Source organism: Dendrobium catenatum, unplaced genomic scaffold (genome assembly GCF_001605985.2).
Source record: "Dendrobium catenatum unplaced genomic scaffold, ASM160598v2 fragScaff_scaffold_847, whole genome shotgun sequence".
NCBI lineage: Eukaryota > Viridiplantae > Streptophyta > Magnoliopsida > Asparagales > Orchidaceae > Dendrobium > Dendrobium catenatum.
The window spans coordinates 1,112,925-1,123,290 of NW_021319309.1; positions in this window are offsets into that span (position 1 = coordinate 1,112,925).

Sequence of the window (10,366 nt, forward strand, 5' to 3'; positions counted from 1 at the left end):
AATATCATATTCTCTCTTTAAAAGACGGGATTGTTTGGCTATACCTGGATTTTAACTCAAAGTAGAATTAAAAAAATTATGTAAATTAAAATTTATTGAATTTTGTGCTAAATTTTGAATGCTGTTTGTGAAATTTTTATACATTATTTGGCTATTTAGTTTGAGATTTAGGATTTAAATGATTATAAAAGGAATAAAGCTTTGTAGGCTGCACTGATGCCGATTTCCTTGCTAGATGAAATGAAGATAGGAAAGCGCCGTGAGGGGCCGTGTCAAGTAGGAACAATTATTACGTCCTCCGATCGGATGCAGAGGAACATCCGGTTGTAGGCAAAAACGCGCTTATACCGAGGTGTACCGAGTTTTTTGAAAAACTCGGTACACCTCGGTATAGGCGCGTTTTTGCCTACAACCGGATGTTCCTTGCATTCGGTCAACTGGACCAAATAAAATTCCGTCAAGTAGGGTTCTGCATGTGCTGGTGATGAGTAAAGGGTGGACCAATATAATAGAGAAGAGGATCATAAGAATATGCTCTAGATTTTGGAGAAGTAGATTGTAAGAGGAGAAGAAGATTATAGAGCTAGTGGGCACTGAGTTGCTCTGAGAGAAAAGATAATTAGCTAGAGATATATAAATCTGTTAAATATCGGGTCTCATGATATTCAAAATTTAGCATTAAATTAGAAAAGGAAAATTGACTTTATATGTTTTCATAATGCATATGTTTGGACAAATATCTTTAATATATATTTATTTGAAAAATATATCTGAAAGTACATTTTGTTTGAAAGATTGTTTGGACAAAATATGTCTGATAGTTCTTTTTTTTTGCTTTGAACGTATACATGTATATATATTCTCATTTACTCTCCCTTGTATCATTCTCTAAGTGCTTTCTACGAGCTCTCTTGATAGATGCCCAACTTAAGACCTTCTAATTATGCCGACATGGACATTAAGAAGTTGAGGAAATCTTTCTCTGTAAAAGGAAGTCAATGAAAGTTGAGGGGAACTAACCAACCCACAAAGAAGTAAGCAACTGTGGTTAGGTCGAGTAACCTTGCTACAAAGAAGCCAAGTAAGGATGTAGAAGTACAGCCGAGCAAGGCGATAAAAGGCCAAAGAGACTTAGCCTAGTAAGGCGGTGATATTTAAGAAAAGCAAGTTGAGGGTAATCCTCTCCTCAAGCTTTAATGATGTGCCTCTCATTGAGAGGTACGCTAAGAAAATCTCTATATTGTAAGGAGCTCGTTAGCACAAACAATGGTGATCGTTATTCCTAAGGTAGCAATTCTTGATCTAAAAGTGGCATAGATTCAATCTCAAGTGGAACCCACCAGTAATAATGAGCCCATGTTGATTGTAATATTCATTGTCTTGAAACTCGGGTAATTAAAGTTAATTAAGTTAAATACTCATTTGTAGTTGATGTAATGTGCAACTGTAAGATTTAAAATGTGCAATGGGGCTTGAATGAATCTAGGTTGAGGTTGGAAAAGTGAAAATCCAAGGCTTGAAAATTTCTCAGCAGGTGCCAAGGTTGGCACCGTTGCGGTATCGAGGTTTTGGGTGTGTGCTACTATGTCGAGATGTACTATCCTGGTGTTGAATCTCATGTGAGGATATATTGGGAGCATATGGAAGGTTATTTAGGACCTACGACGCTGGAAAGGTAAGTGTCATGACACTAAGTCCAAATAGTGGAACTATAATTTTAAAATATCTAAAATCATTTGCCATCTTTCATTCACCACAGCTGCCTTGCCTAAGAAGATAAAAGGAGAAGGGAAGGAGAAAAGATAGAAGAAAAAGTGAGGGAGAGGATTTGGAGGCAAAAGCTCGGGTTTTGAAAGTCAGGCCAGTTAAGAAACTTTATAAAGCATGATTTTGACTTTTGAATCCCTATCTATAATCTTAATTTCCCCTATTTTATAGAAAGTTATGGATTAAAATGTTTTTGTCTTTGGATTTTACAACTTTCTCAATGTGTAACCTTTTATACACTGTTTTATGCTCTATTTTGAACATTTTGATTATAAAAATGCGAATATTTATCGGTTGAGTTTTTGGCAGCACAAATTTTTGAGTATATATTTTGGTTAAAGCTTTTATGGCAATTGAAATAACTATTTAAAAGTCTTAAAATATTCATATGAATGCCCATTTGAAATTGGAAATGAAACAAGAAAAATTCAGTGAGTATGCTGGTATACATACAATTTAGATTTTTTACAGGAAATTCATGTATTAATTGGACATTACATTAGATTTATATTTTTTAATTTCTATTGCATTGCATTTACATTGAGCATAACATGGCATTGGAGATATTTTAAATGTGAAAAAATGCACTCTCTATTATGTGATAAGGGCCTTGAATGTTTTATTCTCTCCCCATTTCCTTAAGGTAGATGCGGGAGGGATTTTTGCCTCACTTGTGGTGTGAAAGGTAATGTAACACTATACGTATTCTTCTAGCCCCTTCAGCTTAGGGTAGATTTGGAAGGGATTTTGACCTCACTCTCTATATGTGAGTGTATGAGGAAAAATGGCGACATATGTGAAAGTGGAGTTATAAGTAAGCGAAAGAATTTAATAAAAATAATATAATTTTGCTCTTTTTGATTTTTATGACAAATATTTTATTTATTTTAAATTTTAAATTTTAATTTCTTTTTCCAATAAAAATCAAACCAAACAAAGCTTGATAATCAAAATATAGATTTATAGGAATAATAAATGTTCAAGAAATTAAAATGCAGGAAAAATAAAATGCTAAAAGTAAATTACAGTACGATCATGGGATTGTACAATATGATTAGTTTAATATTTATTATATTGTATAGGAAAAACTCCAGGATGATTGGAAATCTTCTCTTCCATTCATCTGATATGATTTACGTCATATTGTAAGATTAGTTCAATAATTAAGGTTTCATCTAGGACAATCACTGGGACGACCACATTTTATCTATACTAATCGTCCAGTATGATCGGCATTGCACTATATGATTTTTAATTTTAATTAAATCTTGATTTACTTTACTAATTACATGTATTAAATTAGGTAATGATTACACATCCTATAGTACAATATCGTTCATACTATATGAATAGCTTAAAATTCAAAATTTAAATTATTACTTAATTTAATTTATGGAAGGGTTTCTAATTGCAATAGATCGTCCAATACGATTTGGTGTTTGTACTATACGATTAGTTATATTTCAAAATTATTTTCTCAGTTAAATTAAATATTTTAATTAATTTTTGTAGCAGTAGATCATGCAGCTGTAGAATAATTAAAATATTTATAATTTTAATTTTTCACTCCCCATTGTATATGTGTGCATCATTGTTAAGCTACTAAGCACCCTTTACAAAAAAGAGACGTAAGAAAAGATAAAATTACAGACTCTTGAAAACATCAATCCTATACTACTTAGTCTTGAGCTATGATTTTTTGGAAGTGCTTGGTGTATGTTTAACTTGAAATATTAGTACACACAAAAAATATATAGAATAATAAATCATAGGAGAAAGTAAATACAATCCAATAATATTTATTATCATCAAAATATAAGTTCAGGCTCCTGGATTCCAATAATCTCTTTCTTTTTGATGATGACAAGCATTATTGGATGGATTACAAGTTAATTTTAATTTTCTCCTAAGTTCTGTCCCTTACTAAGTAACCTCTTTTTAAAAATTAGGGATATATATATATATTAATTTAACATCAACATAACAACATAAACTAAAATCAATGCATAAATAAACACTAATCAAATTAATCAACATAATATAGCCAACAACCTACTACTCCCCTTTTTGGCATCACTAAAAAAGGAGAACATTGAACAAACAACAATAACAAAAATATGAGAACTACCAAGAAGAGAAATAAAAATAAGCAACAAAGATAAGGCACACTACTCATAAGAAGGCCCTTGATGAGGTAGTTGTGGAAGTGGCTGAAAGTATCGGTGAAGGTTTAAAGGTATCATTAATACCAATTGAAAGTTCAAGTAAGGTTGTTAAACCTTGTTGAACTATCCTAGGCACACCGGGGGGAGGGGTGGGGGCGTGAATTGGTTATTTAAAAATTCTCTCAAAGAAACCTTTTTAATTATTTAAACCAATTACAAACAAAAGAAAAAGCTTAATAAAAATAATATAATTGTGCTCTATTTTATTTTCATGACAAAAATAAATAACAAAATATATAATTTTTTAATTTTAATTTTGAATTTTAATTTTCTTTTTCAAATAAAAATCAAACCAAATAAAGCTTGCTAATCAAAACAAAGATGTGTAGGAATAATAAAAGTGCAAGAAAGGTATATATATATATATATTAATTTAACATCAACATAACAACATAAACTAAAATCAATGCATAAATAAACACTAATCAAATTAATCAACATAATATAGCCAACAACCTACTACTCCCCTTTTTGGCATCACCAAAAAAGGAGAACATTGAACAAACAACAATAACAAAAATATGAGAACTACCAAGAAGAGAAATAAAAATAAGCAACAAAGATAAGGCACACTACTCATAAGAAGGCCCTTGATGAGGTAGTTGTGGAAGTGGCTGAAAGTATCGGTGAAGGTTTAAAGGTATCATTAATACCAATTGAAAGTTCAAGTAAGGTTGTTAAACCTTGTTGAACTATCCTAGGCACACCGGGGGGAGGGGTGGGGGCGTGAATTGGTTATTTAAAAATTCTCTCAAAGAAACCTTTTTAATTATTTAAACCAATTACAAACAAAAGAAAAAGCTTAATAAAAATAATATAATTGTGCTCTATTTTATTTTCATGACAAAAATAAATAACAAAATATATAATTTTTTAATTTTAATTTTGAATTTTAATTTTCTTTTTCAAATAAAAATCAAACCAAATAAAGCTTGCTAATAAAAAAAAAAGATGTGTAGGAATAATAAAAGTGCAAGAAATTAAAATGCAGGAAAAAATAAAATGCAAAAAAGTAAAGTAAAATGAGCACACCCAATTTTATAGTGGTTCAGTAAAAATTTGACCTACGTTTACTCTCCGGAGTCCTCTCCAAGCATTGTACTAAAAATTTAGTGTCTCTTTTTTATCCCCCATAAAAAGGTAGAGAAGCCCTTACACAATCTCTTACATCAACCTAGTGCAGTAGAATACAATAATCCTTTTCATCATCCTTGTGAGGTAAAGAACCTTGAAGCTTTTTCTACATCCTGGTGAAGGTAGAGCGCCTGGAATCTTTTTCACTCTCTTAGTGAAGGAAACTAACTTGGAATCCTTTTTTACTCTCCTAGTGAAGGCAAAAATTCAAATATTTTTTCACCTTCCTGATGAAGGTAGTGAACCTCAAATCACTTCCACCTTCCATGGTGCAATGGAGTAGTCCTTTGACACCAACAGGGTTTTCTTCCCAAAACTTCTCTTAAGAAAAATCTTGACGCTTGAGGAACTCAGGTGCAAGTTTGCTAGAGCAACCATGTGAAACTCCCTCTCACACTCCTAAGAATCACACCACATTCTTCTCCCTCTCTAACATACTTCACACTTTCTCTCCCAAGCTCTAGCTCTCTCTTCAAGCTTTCTTTTAGTAGAAAAACCCAATGATTGTCAAAAAGACTCCAATAATGTCTAATAAGAAATCTTAAATAGAGGGATTTAAAAAACCTAGAAATTTAATTCAATAGTCATTATTTATACAGTATGATCAAAGATCATATAATATGATTAGTTCAAAATAGTATGTTCATTCTGTAAGAAAGACAGACTCCAATAAAATTTATATATCGATTGTATAGTAGGATCATGGAATTGTAAGGTATGATTAGTTCAATGTTCTTTAGATCATGTAGGATAAACTCTAGGATGATTGAAAATTATCTCTATCATTCATCTAATACGATTTACATCATACTATATGATTAGTTCAAAAATTATAATTTCATCTTGGATGATCGTTAAAATGACTAAATTTCATATATTATAATTGTCAATTATGATTGATAATGCACTGTACGATTTGCCATATTAATTAAACCTCGATTTTCTTGACTAATTTTGGGGATTAAATTAGGAAAAAATTTACACACCGTACAATACGATCAAGTTCATAATATATGAGTAGCATAAAATTCAAAATTCAAATTATTACCTAATTTAATTAATAACGAGGTTTTTTGATTATGAGAGATTATCGAGTACGATGTGGTGTTTGTCCTATACGATTACTTACATTTCAAAATTATTTTCTTAGTCAAATAAAACATTTTAAATAATTTTTGTAGCAACAGATTATACAATATGAGTTATAAAATAATTAAAATATTTATATTTTTGATTTTCACTCCCCCTTCTATGTTTGTGTACAATTGCTAAACTATTAAACACCATTTATAAAAATAGAGACTCAAGAAATGATAAAATTATAGACTTTTGAAAACATCAATCCTATACTACCCAATCTTATATTTTGATTCTTTTAGTAGTGCTTTGTGTATGCTTAACGTAAAATTTAGTACACATAGAAAAATACATGCAATAAAAAATCATAGGAGAAATAAAATACCACCCAATAATATTTGTTATCATTTAAACATAATTTCAGTCTCTCGGATTCCAATAAGTTAAAATGTTAATTACACTGTGAGGTCTTAAAATTATGTTTCATGGCTTTATTGTTGTCTATAACTTTAATTATTTCTTATTATAATTATATATGTATTATAAACACTCCTTCTAATTAGAATATTGATATCTATGATGGGTAAGGATAGGAAGTCTGCCGAGCTAATTATGCTTATTATCTTCTTTTAATGTTTTAGGAAAAGGTTAAGGCCCTGTTAAGTAGATCAAGTGTAGAAGCAAGCTTTGATGTTTTTGTGTTTGAGGTATTGATCTTGTAGTTCAGTTTATTTATTTTGATTTATTGTCATGCTCTGGATTAATTTAATTATATTTTTTGGAATGAAATTTGATTTATATTACTTTTATAATTCAAGAGTTTAGTAGCTTAGTTATTGTTATTGATTGTTGAGAATAAAACATAAGGTTTATGTAAACTAATCATTCCATTATATCCTAGGGCTTCACACTAGTAAAAGTTAAATAATTAAAGAGAAGTAAAGTAGATGGAGAGTCTCTTGTAAGATCCCTAGAGAAGTTCCATAAGGCATGGAAGGCAAGTCTTACTTTCGTCCTTGTAGAGGTGATTCTAATTGCTTCATGCTTCTCTACATGCAAACAAGACTCTAGTGTTGCAACTCGTGCTCACAAGTTTATATTTTTGATGATAACAAATATTGTGGCTCACATCTTTATGTCTCATAATATTTACATTCAATATTTGTTTGTATGTGTACTAACATTTCAGAAACATCGTGCATGATCTAATAAAGATTCAGAGCTCAAGACTTTATATAATAGGTTATGCTGTAAAGAATTTATAATATTTATTTATGTATTTTTTATTTCTTGAGTCAAGTCCTGTAAGGGTGTATTCTAGCTTGGTGACTGTATAGAGACACACAAGAGGAGGAGAAATAATATTTTAAATTTTATATACATCATACTATATGATCAATATCATACTGGATGATCTGTTATTACAAAATTAAATTAAAATATTCATTTATCTGGAAAAATATTTTTGAAATATAACTAATCGTATAGTACGAGTACTACATAATATTGGATGATTATTTTAACTAGAAAGCCCACCGTTCATTAAATTAGGCAAAAATTTGAATTATAAAAAATGTTCTATTCGTACTATATGAACTTAATCATATTGTACTATGCTTAAAATATTGCCTAATTTAATCCTATGATTAGTCTGTCAAATCTACTTAATTTTGATATTCTGATCATACTATATAAATTGGATCATACTGTACGATCAACTGAGATGATATTTGGTCATCCCATTATTCATCCTGGATGAACTTTGTTTTAGTTGAACTAAACGTAATATAATTGATCATTCATATTGATGATCGTACAATACTAACAGATAAAGTCGATCTATTCGTACTGATGATCATATAATACTAATAGGAAAATTTAAACTATTTGTACTGTATTAACTGGTGATCATATAGTTATAATAGTTCAAATTCTACACATCACACTGAACGATCTTGCAATTGTAATGTATGATCTTTGATGACTGAATTAATTTTTTAGTGTTTTTTTTAAGCCTTTTATTTAAGCTTTCTCATAAGAATTTGTAATAGTCTTTGGCATGCATTGAGTCTAAGTTCATCTGGAGAAAACTTAAAGTGAGAGCCTTAGAAGGGAGAGAGGAAAGGGTGGAGTTTGAGATAAAGAAGATCCTTATGGGTTTTAAGGGAGTGTGGAGGGGATTTCACATGGTTGCTCTGACAAGCATACACCTTAGTACCCTCATAGTTAATATTTATCTTGAGAGATGTTTGGAAAGAAGAAAATCTGTTTGGTGTCAAAGGACCCATATTCTCTCCCGCTCTAGGAGGAAGTAAATGGATTCAGGTTCTCTGTCTACTTCAGGAGAGAGTAAAAGGATTCAGGTTCTTTACCTGCTCTAGGTGGGAGTAAAAGGATTCAAATTCTCTGCCTTCACCAGGAGGGTGAAAAAAATTACAGGTACTTTGCCTCATCGGGTCGATGGAAGAGATTTTTATAAGGGCTTCTTCGCCTAACAATATGGGCTAAAGGAGAGGCACTAAGAGGTTTAGTGCAATACATGGAGGAGGCCTCCAGGGAGTGGACGTAGGTCAGATTTGATCGAACCCCTATAAAATCTGGTGTGTTCATTCTTTTACTTTTTTGCATTTAATTTTATGCACTCATTTGTGATTTTAGTGTGGTTAGAATTTTTTATTATTGTAAACTTAATCTGCTTCTGTATTGTGAGAAAAAAATATTTATTTTAAAATATTTAAAAGATAAAAAGGTTTTTCTATTTTCTTTATGTACTTTTTTTTTTAAAATAACTATTTAACCCCCTCTTGGTTAGCCTCAGCTTGTTCTTAAATGTTCAATAACCTTTATGAACTTTCAAGTGGTATTAGAGTATGATTCAAAATATAAGTTTTTGAAAACTTTTGAAAAACAATCAATGGCTAACTTTAGAAATCATTATATTACGAAGGATATTTAATCACATGACCACCATTATTTAAAAATATTTCTTTTATCTTTTGAAAAATTCACATGTCTACTTTCTTGTAATTAATAGACTATCAAATGTGACATTTGATTCAAACTGGCTATTCAATACCATCACGTATTATAGATGGAGTCAAAATTGATATTTTATTTATTAAATGGAGTAGAGTAGAATAAACTTATTCTCAATTGAATGTTAAATGTTTAAATTATTTCTTATTAGCTTTTAATTATGAAGATTATATTAGAGTCTCTACATGCATTACTGACAAAGAAATTTAGAATAGATTATGCACTACGTATGAAGGTACTAGTAAAATCAAGCAATCTAAGTTGAATATTTTAATACATGATTATAAACTATTTTGCATGAAACCTTATGAGACTTTCCTATACATGTATATTAGGTTTACTCAAATAGTGACATAATTATAAGCTTTATGTAAAAATTTTTCAAACTTTGAAAAGGTCAATAAAATTCTACATTGTTAACCTGTTAAATTTAATGCTAAAGTCACTACTATATGTGAAGCAAAAGACTTGAATAATTATTATGTTGATATTCTAATTGGCTCACTCTTTGCCCACATGTAAAGTGCGAGTCAATGACTTTTGGATGTAGGTAAAACTATGGTGCTAAAATCTAAAGACATGGATAAAAGTGACTCAGTAGATGATGAGAGTAAGGAGATATCATCAATAACATATAAATTTGAAAATCTACTGAAGCATAGGTATCAATATCAGCAAAAGTGGAACAAAAGTGAAAAGGGTAAGAATGGTAAGAATTCCTCTAACATTATTTGCTTTGGGTATAGGAAAATCGTACATATGAAAAATAAGTTCCATAATTTAAAAATTTTTCATGCAAAGGAAAAGGGTAAAAATAAGCCAATTTTAATAAGGGTAAAATATAAAAAGCAAAAAATCTCTTAGGCAGTCTTAGCATCTAATTCATCAAACCAAGAGCAAGATGATGAGGTATAAAGTTGTGTTTGTATATTTATCTATTTTATAATTAATGCATGCTTGTATGTTTTTAGTTTGTTGTGAATATGCTTATTTTCGGTGTTTTTCTTTGTGTTTTTATTTTGTAGAAAAATATTTATATTTTTGATATTTTATTTTATTTTCCATATTTTTTGTGTAGTCTCTCTAATCAATACACACAAATCACATTAGTTTTCATATATATATAT